The sequence below is a fragment of the Oncorhynchus kisutch genome, linkage group LG2, assembly GCF_002021735.2.
Source record: "Oncorhynchus kisutch isolate 150728-3 linkage group LG2, Okis_V2, whole genome shotgun sequence".
NCBI lineage: Eukaryota > Metazoa > Chordata > Actinopteri > Salmoniformes > Salmonidae > Oncorhynchus > Oncorhynchus kisutch.
The window spans coordinates 70,630,577-70,646,457 of record NC_034175.2 but is presented as its reverse complement, the minus strand read 5'-3'; positions in this window follow the sequence as shown (position 1 = coordinate 70,646,457).

Sequence of the window (15,881 nt, the reverse complement as noted above, 5' to 3'; positions counted from 1 at the left end):
ACCTTCCAGTTACTAGTCCAACACTCTAACCACTAGGCTACCCTGCCGCCCCCAAGGTACAGAACGGCAGGCTGTCTTGGGGTCAGGGTAGGCAGAGGTCAATAATCCAGGGTGGTGTGACAAGGTACAGAATGTCAGTCTCAGGGTCGGGGCAGGCAGAATGGCCAAAACCGGGAAAACTGAAAAGCAGGAACTAGAACAAGACAGAAGCAAAGAGAAAAACGTGGTAGGCTTGACGAACTAAACGAAATGGCAACAGATAAACATAGAACACAGGTATAAATATAATGGGGAAGATGGGCGACACCTGGAAGGGGGTGGAGACAAACACGAAGACCGGTGAAACAGATCAGGGTGTGACACTATTAAATGCCGGAATGTTCAATGTCTACTGTTGCTCAGTGATACATCAGGTGAAACTGCAATTGAGGTACGTATGTTAGGTAGTTGACACCTGGCCAACTTGCGGCTACATGTGTGCACACGCACAAACACACACACACACACACACACACACACACACACACACACACATACTGGGGACCTGGCTAGCCTCCATAGCAGCAGCAGCCTACTGATTTTAAAGAAACCACACACTCGATGACAAAAGCTTACGCTGACATGTTTTGGTTCGGGCAGAAGTTATCTTTAGTTGTTAAATAAATATATTTTTTATTGTATATATTTTTTACATCTGGTCTTTCAATGCTGTTGATTTTATTGGACTATGAATGGAGGTGGAGATAGGCACCATTTAGGTTTCAACACAAAAGGTTGAAATCGTTGGGCTCTCGAGACATACAGCTAATATGACCCATATTCTGTGAAATGGAATTAGGATGTTATTACTGTTCTCTATAAATACACTTCACGGGAATGTTGGCGGGTTCTGGGGAAAATATACATGTTTGGTTTCTCAGTATCTCCTAATTTAGAGTCATGAATGCTTCAACTAAGTTTCACTGAAGGCCTCAAATGTTCATTTCTGAACACACTGTATTATTTCAATGTTTGTGCGAAGCCAAGTATTGCTCAAAAGGAACTACCATTCTGAGAACTAAGAATGGCATAATTTTCAACACCGTTCTTTTGAAATACTATTGTTGAAATGCAAAATAATTCAGATCAGTGACACATCAATCATACATTCAGAAAAATGCTTTCATGAGTGAATGATATCTTCTGATATCTGTGAAGAATAAACTAACACACGAATACACTGACACACCACCCCACACCCCACCACACCCCACACCCCACCCCACCCCACACCCCATCCTACCCCACACCCCACACCCCACCCCCCACCCCACCCCACACACACATAATACGTCAGTTCCTCATCAGGTTGATAACAGGAGTTCCAGTTCAGCCACAATGGTTTCCATCTGTGTTTATTGGTGTAAATATTATGATTAATTAATAAGAAAATAGATTTTGTCAAACAATTCCTGTAAAGTTGGATCTTGCATTCAGGAAAGACCCCATAAAAAAAACATTAAACCCCATAAAAGACATGAAGATAAATGGAATAATTAAATCATTGTCAAGGAGCACTGAAAAACTCTTAGGTTCACGTTTGATATTGTTTTAAAATGTTACGTTCCACAGCTGTTGTAAAAATATGTTAATGTATCTACACTCACGTGCTTAAATGAATATGACCCACCGGGTTCAGTGTCTTCACTAATGTTTCAAATGTACTGTTGATACTTCTCTTGGACATAAAACATATTTTGTTTCTGGTCAAAATCACCAAGTATGTTTGTACTGTCAATATAAACAGCTGTGCAGTTATGGCCCGATTCAGACTTAGGAAAGTTACGCCTTTCCTACACACGCCTTTCCTTTGCACTTCTCAGCAGATGACATTCAGACTAACCTTCTGGGCTTGGAAGGCGTGCTTCCCTTGTGTGTGCTGAATAAATTGAATTCATCGGCTGAAAACAATCCCACTTTCTGGCAAACAGATTTTCTTGAGGCATTTTTCATTCAATAGGGTTTTCAGTGCATTTATCCCATCCCTTTAAATGTGGTGTACCTTTAAATGAGATTTTTTTTGACAGACTCACTAGAATATATGGAGAGAATGGTTCAGAATCATGGAAATCTATGGAAGAAAGCCATGTAAATACTGATACACTGAACATTTTTTTTATATATAAGTAAGTAAAGTGTTTGTCCCATGTTTCTTGAGGTGAAATTAAAGATCCCAGACATTTTCCATATGCAAAGAAAGCTTATTTCTCAAAAATATTGAGCACAAATGTGTTTTTATCCCTGTTAGTGAGCATTTCTCATTTGTCAAGATAATCCATCCACCTGACAGGTGTGACATATCAAGTAGCTGATTAAACATCATGATCATTACACAGGTGCACCTTGTGCTAGGGACAGTTAAAGGTAATTCTAAAATGTGCAGTTTTGTCACACATCACAATGCCACAGATGTCTCAAGTTTTGAAGGAGCTTGCAATTGGAATGCTGACTGCAGAAATCTCCACCAGAGCTGTTGCCAGATCATGTATTGTTCATTTCTCTACTATACACTGCCTCCAATGTCACTTTAGAGAATTTAGCAGTACATCCAAACGACCTCACAACTGCAAGCCACGTGTAATCAAGCCAGACCAGGACCTCCAAATCTGGCTTCTTCACCTATGGGATCGTCCAGCCCCCTGGACAGCTGATAAAACTATGGGTTTGCACAATCAAAGAATTGATGCACAAACGGTCAGAAAACATCCCAGGGAAGCCCATCTGCGGAAGCTCATCTCCGTGTTTGTCGTCCTCACCAGGGTCTTGACAGTTCGGCATCGTAACCGACTTCAGTGGACAAATGCTCACCTTTGATGGCCACTGGCATGCTGGAAAAGTGTGCTCTTCATGGCTGAACCTCGGTTTCAACTGTACAGTGCAGACGTATGGAGTCATGTGGGCGAGTGATTTGGTGATGTCAATTTTGTGCCACATGGTGGGGGGGTTATGGTATGGACAGGCATACGCTAGGGATAATGAACACAATTGCATTTCATCGATGGAAATGAATACACAGAAGTACCGGAATGAGATCCTGAGTCCCATTGTCGTGCCATTCATCAGCCACCATCACCTCATGTTTCAGCATGATAATGCAAGGACCCATGTTGCAGGGATCTGTACACAATTCACAGAATCTGAATCTGAAAATGTCCCAGTTCTTCCATGGCCTGCATTATCACCAGACATATGACCCACGTTTGGGATGCTCGGATTGATGTGTACGACAGTGTGTTCCAGGTCCCGCCAATATCCAGCAAATTCACACAGCCATTGAAGAGGAGTGGGACAACATTCCACAGGCCACAATCTACAGCCTGATCAACTCTAAGCAAAGGAAATGTGTTGTTCTGCATGAGGCAAATGGTAGCCACACCAATAATAAGAAGAGACTTGCTTGGGCCAAGAAACACTAGCAATGGACATTAGACCAGTGGAAATTGTTCCTTGCTCTGACAAGTTTAAATTTGAGATGTTTGGTTCCAACCGCCGTGTCTACGTGAGACGCAGAGTAGGTGAACGGACGATGTCCGCTTGTGTAGTTACACCGTGAAGCAGGTTTGATGGTGTGGGGGTGCTTTACTGGTGAGACTAAGTGATTTATTTATAATTCAAGGCACACTTAACAAGCATGACTACCACAGCATTCTGCTGTGATACGCCATCCCATCTGGTTTGCGCTTAGTGGGACTATATGTTTTTCAACAGGACAATGACCCAACACACCTCCAGGCTGTGTAAGAGCTAATTGACCAAGAAGGAGAGTGATGGAGTGCTGCATCCGATGTCCTGGCCTCCACAATCACCTGACCTCAACCCAATTGAGATCGTTTGGGATGAGTTGGACCGGAGAGTGAAGGAAAAGCAGCAAACAAGGGCCCAGCATATGTGGGAACTCCTTCAAGACTATTGGAAAAGCATTTCAGGTGAAGCTGGTTGAGAGAATGCCAAGACTGTGCAACTCTGCCTAGAAGGCCAGCATCCCGGGGCACCTCTTCACTGTTGACATTGAGACTGGTGTTTTGTGGGTACTATTTAAAGAAGCTGCCAGTTGAGGACTTGTGAGGCGTCTGTTTCAAACTCGGGACTCTAATGTACTTGTCCTCTTGCTCAGTTGTGCACCGGGGACTCCCACTCCTCTTTCTATTCTGGTTAGGGCCAGTTTGCGCTGGTCTGTGAAGAGAGTAGGACACAGCTATGGCAGTTTCTTGTTAATTTCTCCCATGGAATAGCCTTCATTTCTCAGAACAAGAATAGACTGTTTTCAGAAGAAAGGTCTTTGTTTCTGGACATTTTGAGCCTTTAATCAAACCCACAAATGCTGATGCTCCAGCTACTCAACTAGTCTAAAGAAGGCCAGTTGTATTGGTTCTTTAATCAGCTAAACAGTTTTCAGCTGTGCTAACATAATTGTAAAAGGGTTTCTAATGATTAATTAGTCTTTTAAAATGATAAACTTGGATTAGCCATTGGAACACAGGAGTGATAGTTCCTGATAATGGGCCTCTGTACGCCTATGTAGATATTCCATTTTAAAAAATCTGCCATTTCCTGCTACAATAATCATTTACAACATAAACAATGTCTACACTGTATTTCTGATCAATTAGATTTTATTTTAATGGACCAAAAATGTGTTTTCTTTCAAAAACAAGGACATTTATATCTATCTATCTATCTATCTATACAGTAACTACCAATAGCGGCTAATATTTAACATAATACTAATTGTAAAAAAAATACAGTGAAAAATGTGTGCATATAATTAAAACATTCTAGAATTCATAAATCAACCCGGTAGGTTTGGCCTAATACTGTAATAATTCAATCAATCAGATGTCTTTATAAAACCGTTTTTACATCAGCAGTTGTCACAAAGTGCTTTTACAGAAATCCAGTCTAAAACCCCAACGGCCCCAAAGAGCAAGCAATGCAGATGTAGAAGCACAGTAGCTAGGAAAACAATCTATAGAAAGGCAGGAACCTAGGAAGAAACTTAAAGAGGAACCAGGCTGGGTGTGGTGGCCAGTGAGTTAGTGAGTGAGTTTTGTGAGTGAGTGAGTTATATGAGTGAGTGAGTGAGTACTTAAGATCCCACAGGACACCAGATAAGACAGGATAATTATACCAGATAGGACAGACTGACCCTAGCCCCCCGCACATAGACTATTGTGGCATAGATACTGGGGACTGAGACAGAGGGGGTCGTGGGAGACTTTGCCCCTGTCCAAAGTTACCCCCAGACAGGGCCAACCAGGTAGGGTATAACCCCACCCACTTCGCCAAAGCACAACCCCAACACAACAACAAAGGGATATCAACAGACCACTAACTTACTACACAAGGCTGAGTATAGCCCACAAAGATCTCCCCCACCCCACGACCCAGAGGGGGTGCAAAACCGAACAGGAAGATAATGTCAGTGACTCAACCCACTCACATCGAGTATACCGAAAAAAGCCAGGCATGACATGATGCACCTCTCCTGGGGACGGAAAGGTAGATCGCGAGCAAGCCAGTGACACAGTCTCCGTAATATGGTCAGAGGCAGAGAATCCCAGTGGAGAGAGGGGAGCCGGCCAGGCAGATACAGCAAGGGTGGTTTGTCACACTTGTCCCTTGCCATTCACCTTCGCACCCTTGGGCCAGACTACACTCAATCATAGGATCTACAGAAGAGATGAGTCTTCAGTATAGACTTAAAGGTCGAGATCAAGTCTGCATCCCTCACACGGATCGGCAGACCATTCCATAAAAATGTATCTCTGTAGGAGAAAGCCCTGCCTCCAGCTGTTTACAAAGAAGTTCTAGGAACAATAAGAAGGCCTGCGTCTTGTGACCGTAGCGTACATGTAGGTGTGTATAGCAGGACCAAATCAGAGAGATAAGTAGGAGCAAGTCCATGTAATGCTTTGTAGGTCAGCAGTAAAAGCTTGAAATCAGCACTAGCCTTTACAGTACGCCAATGTATTGAGGCTAGCACTGAAATAATATGATAAATTTTTTGGTTCTCGTTAAGATTCTAGCATCTGTATTTAGCACTAGCTGAAGTTTATTTAGTGCCTTGGTATCCGGAAAGTAGAGCATTGCAGTAGTCAAATATTGACGTGACAAAAACATGGATTAGCTTTTCTGCATCATTTTTGGACAAAACGTTTTAGATTTCTGCAATGTTACAAAGATGGGGAAAAAAGCTGGTCTTGAAATATATATTTCGTCATTTGCACATGGCTGCAGAAGCAAATAGATTGAAATTTGGAAAACCATCAACAAATAGCTGCAGAATAGCATTCTCATGCTTAAATTCTAGGTGTAGAGAGAAAAGTGGATAAAAAGAGAATTAGGTTCCATTTACGCGTGCTTAACTTGGGTCGGAGTTTCCCCCTTAGTGACCAACTTAAAACAGTTTTCCTGAAAAGCAAAGGTGAATCATAATTTTCTCAGACTGGTTCCTGTAGAGAGCACACGCCAGTAGCATGGGCACCTAGACGCCTTACATCAGTCTAAGTGAGGCCAAACACCCCAAATATTTCATGAGGTTCCCCCGCAACATTAGACTGATGCTATGAAACGGGCATAAATTATTGAACAGAGGTGGCTTTGGAGCTCATAACCTACTTCAGGAACGATGACATCACAGTGGCTCAGTTTATTTTAAACTTCTTGCTACAACCCCAAATGTCATAGAAGTGTCTGGTGGTGCAAATCCAGGGAATGGACAGAGCTTCCAATTGCATGTTTGTATCCTCTGAACCCCACTAGAAGCTTCCCACAAAGCCTTGTAAAAGACTACAGACAGAAAATGAATTCCGCTCACCACCAACTTGAGGGCCACATTGAGTTTCACTTGAAGAAGAATGGTAGGAGTGTGGTTGTGAGGGACACAGTGATTGATTTTCATGGACTCTTGGTGTCCTGTGTTATCTCTCTGACAGATGGCCCTACCATCCAGACTCAAGTAGACTTCTGTAGTAGACTGCTGCTCAGATCTTCTGGAAACATGGGGCCCACCAGACTGAAGGTCCATTACACTTCAGGAACACTTCTTCCATCAAAATCCTGGTTACTTCTTCTCCATAATCGAAATAGAGGCGGAAAAGAGAATGTACAGGAAGGCAGCAAGGGGTTTCCCAAAGTTTTATTGATAGCAGGTGACTTTCAATGTAAGTTAGACGGTCCATAGGAGACACGTCCTCCTAACCCTACTGTAATGTAAATATGTTAGGTTTTTATGCATCATAGACTCTGCAGAATTAAACAAATTAACATTCCACAGTTTGCTTTTGGCCAATGCAGTTTAAAATACCCAAATCAACCAACCAAACAGAAAGGGGCACAAGAAGTGGTGCAGCCCAGGAGGCAGGTGTCCATTTTTTCAAGTTCTCCACAGCTCAGGAGATCCATTATCCATGTGCTCTCAACAAATGCCGCCATTAGCTTTCGGCACACAAGGAACCACCATGCCTCCGGACTGCATTCACTTCCTGTGGGTGGCCACCTAGAACACAGAAAGAGGGGAGTTTAAATACACACATTAAAGTCACATGATCAGTTCAATTGTCTAATGAAAACACTTGCTGCATTTTATGATTCTTCCGGGCTAGTCCAGCACCAGGTAATTTCATTGCACCATTAATATATTACTGCTATAATGGCCTCTTCTAAGTCACACCAGATATTACTCCTATAATGGCATCTTCTAAGTCACGGTATTAGCATGGCTAGTGGGCTAGCTACAGACCCCATGGACTCTATAGGATGCTGCATATTGTCAAACGCCCCTGTAACACTTCCTGACCTGTAGTCTATGTAATATTTATTTAAAAGTCAGTTACAATGACGGCCTACACCTTCCAAACCCAGATGACGCTGGTCCAATTGTGTGCTGCCCTATGGGAGTCCCAATCACAGCCAGTTGTGATACAGCCTGAATTCAAACCAGGGTGTATGCAGTGACGCCTCTAGCACGGAGATGCAGTGCCTTAGACAGCTTCACCACTCGGGAGCCCAGTCATAACAATGAATGGTACTACACTATATCAAATTACATAGCTAATTCCATGACAAGGTAAACAACCAAGACAAAATATCAAAGTTTAGGCATTCACATAAATTCATATTGACCATTTCTTGTCTCATACATTTATGTAAATTCACCTTTGGCAAAGGTTGTTTGCTTTAAACAACTCCTTATATAAATTCAGTAACATTTCAAAGACAAGTTTTTCCATTCTTACGGCAGAGTTCTGTTAGATTTGACAGAAGGCCTTACATGAGGTGTTTCACTCAGTTCTGCACTCTACCCTGGAAACAGTGTCAACTCTGGTGCGGACTCATGGTCCCTTTCATCTCACACGTGGAAGAACAGGCCCTGCCGAACGGCTCCTCCCATCGGCCCTGCTCTCATCGACAGGAAGACCCTGAGACGGCTGAGAGGGAAAAAAGCATCGCTGGAGACGCCACAGCCTCACCCCGATGTGACCACACAGTTGGAAGAGAAGAGAGGGCCGGAGAGTATTAGACAATGAACAAAAAGAAGCCAACTAACCGCAGTCTGGCTCCCAGAGTAACACCACCAGCACCAGCCCTCTGTGTAACACCATCTCCCCATAAAAGAGAGAGAGCCACTCTGGATGGCCTTTTCGCAGATGCAACAGCTTGCCACTGCCTCAGAGAGCTGTTCCCAAGTTGCTCTCTGGACTGTAAGTGGGCTGAACTACATGGCGGACCGCCTGCCCCAGATTGTGCTGGAGTCGGACACACACGCATGCAAACACACACACACACACACACACACAAAATGATACAGTTGATGTCAGCGGCTTGAACAGGACCGAATGTGACGGAATATTTAACAATATGGTGTCTGTGTAATGCTCTGATGTTGAGGCCACAGTATAACAGAGACAGAAGGAGGGAAGGAGTGAGGGAGAAAAACACATGAGCATTCCTCTTTTCATCCTCGTCAGTAAAGCAGGCCTGAAGCGTGGCCTGCAATTCTCATCCTTTTAACAGATTGGAATAATGGCTGGGACAAATTGTTCCCAGGCACTCCAGCTCTGCCGACGGACGACAGAGATCCAACATGGATCCGGGGAAGTAAATAATCTGATTTTTCTTGCCTTTATCTCCACGGAGAAGCGAGGGGGCTTTGAAATGTTTTCTTGTCACAGCATCTTTGTTTACGCCCTCCTTTCTGCAGACCTGGTCTTTAGACGCCTTCCCCTTCCCAAGGGGATGGTTGGCTGGCACCGCCTGAAATAAAGCTGCTTCAAATGCCAGCCCTGTTATTTATTTTCCTCTCTTTTTTCCCTTCTTCTTTCCAAAATTTTATCAGCTGTTGGACTCTCCCGAAATGAGGAGTCCCTCATGGTTATGTGTAGGAGTTCACATAGAGGTTGGTGGAAATTCACCAGGTCTTTAACAAAATATGTGATGAAAACAACATAACAATTCTCAAGGTTGATCAATTGGGTATCTGTGGCTGTGGCGGCCATGACATTTTGATCAGCTGGTTATTGTCATGCGAAAGACTGCTGGGCTCATGGCAATTGACTGCTAATTAGCATAAACGCGTTCAGCTTCTCCAGGCCTCCGCGCGTAAAAGCCGCTGATGTGCACCTTTGGTACATCTACATCATTTATTTTAGGCAGGTCTGAAGAAACATAATATTTAGAACAAGTATGGCAGAAAAACAGAATATTAGTTGGCCTACTGTATCTGGCTATGTGCCATTCCATAGTCTGTAGGCTTGTTCATTTAGCTGACAAGATTTAATCAAGTCCTGTGACATTATTTTATATTATATGATTTTATAGTATGAAGAATATAATTGAACTTGGCTGAATAAAATATAAATGATATTTTTCCCAATCCGGAACGGGAGTGTGCATAAGAAGATGCTAAATTGAGTTTCAATGTAATAATTTCAAAAACAGGTCCTAAATGCTAGATTTAGAGTTATTTGGTAACTTTAGTTGTGAATGATACAAACCTTAGAATGTCTTGGAAATAAAAACATGTACGGGCTGCACGATGAGACTAGGCTATTGATGATTTAAGAAAGTTGCAAAAAAACCTGGCGCTCTGTTCCTTGCCTCGGGCTGCACAGCTGTTCTCTCATCAAGTGGTCATATTTTCACCCACCAGACTATTCTCAATCCAATCTAGTCTCAACTAATATGTAAAAAAAAATCAATTTAGGAAGGTCCATTATCAAATGGCCAGGAACAGATCAGGGGAAACAAGATATGTCAGTATGCACTCCTATAGCGAATGGAGGCCGCTATCGCGCCGGTTTGTTTTTTAATGATGCCAGGTAGGCTATTTCGTTTTTACAGGGGAGCATGTGATTAATATGAGCAGCTGAGAAGTAAATACAACACTTATTTTACTCCATGCATCAACCAGTTTGAGGAGCATGCTCTCGCTGGGCAACAGGTGATATTCCGCCCAAACTCTGTCTGCAATGGGCTCTCCAACCCTGCTGCTGCAACTACCCAGTGCTTCATTTAGGAAACCAAGTGAAATCTGTTCGGGAACATATTTAATTCAACTCTACGCATTCGAGAAAGGAATGAAGGAGATAGAGGAGGAAATGGAAACACACGGTGATGAGAGATTCTGTAGCCAAAGATAATGTCAGCTTATTAATTATGAATATATAAAAAATGCCCAGGCTATTCAAAATCAAATACAAATTCCAGTGCAATCAATGAACCAACAGCATCGTCTGGGGGTGTAACATAAGGTAACCAGTCCATCGAGAATGCATTGTAATACAGTCCAGACTCAAAGGTGATTACTAGAATTTGTATTGGCTAGACCAATTATGTACCAAAGACATCTGAAATCAGTTTTGTTCATTGTTGTTGTGTAATATGCGGTAGGCTATAATGCCACAATCATTATTTTAATTAATTTAATGAATTATCCCCTTAGAAAGAGCTGTCCATTTTGTGTGTTAGGCTTTCAAACACCCACAATGACCATGTTTTACACTCAGTTTCAACCTGCATTTGAACTTCTTTCTTTAAATTGATCATCACAGTGAGGTGAGTTTTAAAAGCATGATACTGTTATGATGATATTTTTTTATTCCATTTGCGTTGGTTAGAGGGACAATAGTGCGCTGAGTACGAGGCCATTAGCGACCTGATTAATGGTCATTAGCGAGTTGGGTACTACCAGCACATGTCCGGAGTGCATGAAAGGAGATTACTGTGACTCAACCGTCACGTGGGATTTTTGAATTTTACTGCGGTCATGACTGCCGGTGGTCGCTGCAATAGCCCTAGGCTCAGCCGTGGGTATGATTATACCCACGTAGTAAGCACTTCTAGTGCCTGCATGCTATTGTGTCTCGTCATGACATCTCCCTGGCAAGGGCCATGCCAGTTTTCTCAACAAAGACAAATTGTGCATGGTAGAATTTCCTGGAGAGTATTCAAAAGTCCAGAACGCTCACATGTGCTCTGTGGGGACATGAATTTGGTTATTTTTTTTGTTTGACTTTTATCTAGTCAGAGGAGCCCATTGAGACCAGAGGACAACAATTTCAACAAATTCACCACAAACATTCCAATAAAAGATCAATAAAAACTACAGGTTACAACTTCAAAAACTAAGATTTCAACACCACAGTAAATTTTTAACTTTATTCAAAACAAATGCAAATCTCATTTAACACACTTTACATTAGACCCCTAATATGCCCTAGCGGCACCAGGGTGTCACGACTTCCGCCGAAGTCGGTCCCTCTCCTTGTTTGGGCGGCGTTCGGTGGTCGACGTCACCGGCCTTCTAGCCATCACCGATCCACTTTTAATTTTCCATTTGTTTTGTCTTTGTTTTCTACATACCTGGTTTCAATTCCCCCCGTTACATGTTCATTATTTTACCCTCTGGTTTCCCCCATGTTTGTGTGTGTGTTTGTTTTATTGTAAGGCTGTATTATGACGGCTGGTATTATTGTCGCCGGGTTTTGTTGTTACGCCCGTTTACTTCGTGGTACCGGTATTTTTCCAGCACCACAGTATTGTGTTTATACTGGTGTTTTCTTCAATTAAATACCTGGTCCACGCATCTCAGCTCTCCTGCGCCTGACTCCGTTCACCAGTTACCCACAGCCTTGACAAAAACACGCACCCCTTCGGAATAGAGTACCTGGCAACAGTCCACCCGGCTCCTTTCGGACCGAGAGAGCGTGGCCGCCCTTGTCTCCTGCCTCTCAGGGAAAGCCCTGAGGTGGGCCAACACCTTATGGGGGAAAGAAGAAGCGGTGTTGGACCATTGAGGATTTCACCCACCTCCTGAGGCAGGGGACGAGGAGCACACAGGAGTTTTAGTTGAAATTCCGGAACCTGGCTGCCGGCGCGTCATGGAACGACAGGGCCCTGACTGATCACTACCAGTGCAGTCTGTGTGAGGACGTCCGTCAGGATTTGGCCTTTAGGAACACCACTCTCACATTCGACCAGCTGGTGGATCTGTCCACCTGGCTGGAAAGCCTGCTGGCTACCCACGGATGTCCAGATCGGGGTCTGTCGGTTCCATCCCCCAGCACCACCGCTATGATGCCCATGGAGCTGGGAGGTGCTGCCCTTAGGGCGACCGGAGGAGGGGCCGTTCCATGCATCATCTGTGGCCGCAGAGGGCACACTGCTGGCCGGTGCTGGTGAGGTTCCTCTGGGAGTCGAGCCAGCAGGCAGGGCACTCTCATGTCACCCCAGGTGAGTCGGCACCAGGCTCACCCAGAGCCCCCCGTTGCTCACATGTTTTTGTTTATTAACTTACCTGTGTTTTCCCCGCATTCTCGTTGATTCAGGTGCAGCATTCAGGCGCAGCGGACAGATAATTTGCCCATAGTCTAGGGATCCCCATTGTTCCTCTGGATATGCCTTTCCCTGTGCATGCCCTAGATAGTCAACCATTAGGGTCAGGGCTAATTAGGGAGGCCACTTCTCCACTGGGCATGGTTACGCAGGAGGGCCACAAGGAGAGAATCAGTCTCTTCCTTATTGATTCTCCTGCATTTCACATGGTGCTGAGCCTATCCTGGTTGGCCTGTCATGACCCCACTATTTCGTGGCAACGGAGGGCTCTCACAGGGTGGTCACGAGAGGTGTTTAGGGGTTTCCGTCGGTGCTACTACGGTGGAAAGTCCAGATCAGGTCTCCACTGTGCGCATCCCCTCTGAATATGCCGATTTGGCTCTCTTCGTCTGTAAAAAGAAGGCGACTCAATTACCACCCCATCAACGGGGGGATTGTGCGATAGAACTCCTGGTAGATGCAGCACTTCCCAGGAGTCACGTGGATCCCATGTCGCAAGAGGAGACGGAGGCTATGGAAACATATGTCTCCGAATCTCTGGGGCAGGGGTACATTTGGCCCTTCACTTCACCTGCCTCCTCGAGTTTCTTTTTTGTGAAGAAAAAGGATGGAGATCTGCGCCCATGTATTGACTATTGAGGCATCAACCAAATCACTGTGAGGTAGTTACCCGCTGCCTCTCATCAACAGTGGATAGAGTCAATACACTTGGCACTTGGCTCCTTCACAAAATTGGATCTCAGGAGTGCTTACAACCTGGTGCGTATCCGGGAGGGGGACGAGTGGAAGACGGCATTTAGTATCACCTCTGGGCACTATGAGTTGATGAATGCTCCATCAGTCTTCCAGGCCTTTGTAGATAAGATTTTCCGGGACCTGCACGGGCAGGGTGTAGTGGTGTATATCGACAACATTCTGATATACTCCACTACACGCGCCTAGCATGTGTCCCTGGTGCGCAATGTGCTTGGTCGACTGTTGGAGCATGACCTGTACGTCAATGCCTGTTTTTCCAACAGTCCATCTCCTTCCTAGGGTACTGCATTTCCACTTCAGGCGTGGGGATGGAGAGTGACCGCATTTCAGCTGTGCGTAATTGGCCGACTCCCACCATGGTAAAGCAACTGCAGCAGTTTTTAGGGTTTGCCAACTACTACCGAAGGTTTATCCGGGGCTTTGGTCAGGTAGCGGCTCCCATTACCTCACTGCTGAAGGAGGGACTGGTGAGTTTGCAGTGGTCGGCTGAGGCGGACAGGGCTTTTGGTCACCTGAAGACTCTGTTTACCTCGGCTCCGGTGCTGGCTCATCCGGATCCCTCTTTGGCGTTCATAATGGTGGTTGACGCGTCCGAGGCTGGGATAGGAGCCTTGCTCTCTCAGCACTCGGGTACGCCAGCAAAGCTCCGCCCCTGTGCCTTCTTTTCGAAGAGGCTTAGCCCGGCGGAGCAAAACTATGACGTGGGGGACCGGGAGCTATTGGCTGTTGTCAAGGCCTTGAAGGCGTGAAGACATTGGCTTGAGGGGGCTAAACACCCTTTTCTCATCTGGACTGACCACCGCAATCTGGAGTACATCCGGGCGGAGAGGAGACTGAACCCTCGCCAGGCATGGTGACGCCTTTCACCAGTTACCCACAGCCTTGACACAGGGAATTAAGAGCCAGGGAGTTCTGCTTGTTTAAATAAAAATGGGGGCATACTTGAGTCCTTCTCCAGGGAACAAGTGAAATTCAGTGACAGCCCTTCCTTCATGGAACATTTTTTGGGGGTTGTTCAGGCAACAATTTGCAAAAGTTTCCTGATTAGCAGGAGCGATTGGGCAACTTATTGACGTAGTTTATAACCAGCAATACTAGGAGTCCTAAGGCAGTGGTTTCCAAACAGGTGTACCATGATCCCTAAGGAAGTGGTTTCCAACCAGGGGTTATAGGAGCCCTACAAGGGGTACTAGGAGTCCTATGGCAGAGGTTTCCAACCAGGGGTACTAGGAGCCCTGGGGGTACTTGACCTGTCCACAGGAGGTACTTGAGAAGACTCATGAGCCCATTGGTCTACTGGTAATATGTACGAGGTGTACTTCAGGGGTACTCTGGGCAGACCAAATTTAAGTTGGTGGTACAGTAACCAAAAACGGTTGGGAACCACTGCCTTAAGGGGTTCGGGACCTGGTATGTAATGTATTAACCACGGGTTGGAACCGGTTCAGGGAACAGTACCGAAAAATAAATACATTTTTTGAGGAATGGAAACAGAATCAGGAACCAAAGTTATTTTCAAATATTGAGAGCTGGTTAATCAAGTATTATTATTCTTTAAATCTGTGGCTGTCTGAAGATTGGAATTGATGATAGTTGGAATAAATGTATACGCAAATATACAGTATAAATGTTTGAGGTCATCCAATCAAGGGTGAGGGTGGGGATGGGAATATTGTCTGTTCTGTGTTTCGCTATTTATGTTTTGGTTTCATACTGTGAGCGGTGTGTCTGCTGGTCCGAGTAGGTATGGGTAGTTTCATACTGTGAGCGGTGTGTCTGATGGTCTGGGTAGGTTTGGGTAGTTTCATGTGGTGAGCGGTGTGTCTGCTGGTCTGGGTAGGTATGGGTAGTTTCATGCGGTGAGGGGTGTGTCTGCTGGTCCGGGTAGGTATGGGTAGTTTCATGCGGTGAGGGGTGTGTCTGCTGGTCCGGGTAGGTATGGGTAGTTTCATGCGGTGAGGGGTGTGTCTGCTGGTCCGGATAGGTATGGGTGTTCCCGGGCATCGGGTTTAGTTCTTCCCTCCCTTGGAAAGTTCCTAATGTCTAGTATATATTTTGGGACTCCCGAGTGGCACAGTGGTCTAAGGCACTGCATCTCAGTGCAATACGTGTCACTGCAGTCCCTGGTTTGAATCCAGGCTGCTTCACATCCAGCTGTGATTGGGAGTCCCATAGGGCGGAGCACAATTGGTCCAGCATCGTCTGGGTTTGGCTGGGGCAGGCCGTCATTGTAAATAAGAATTTGTTCTTAA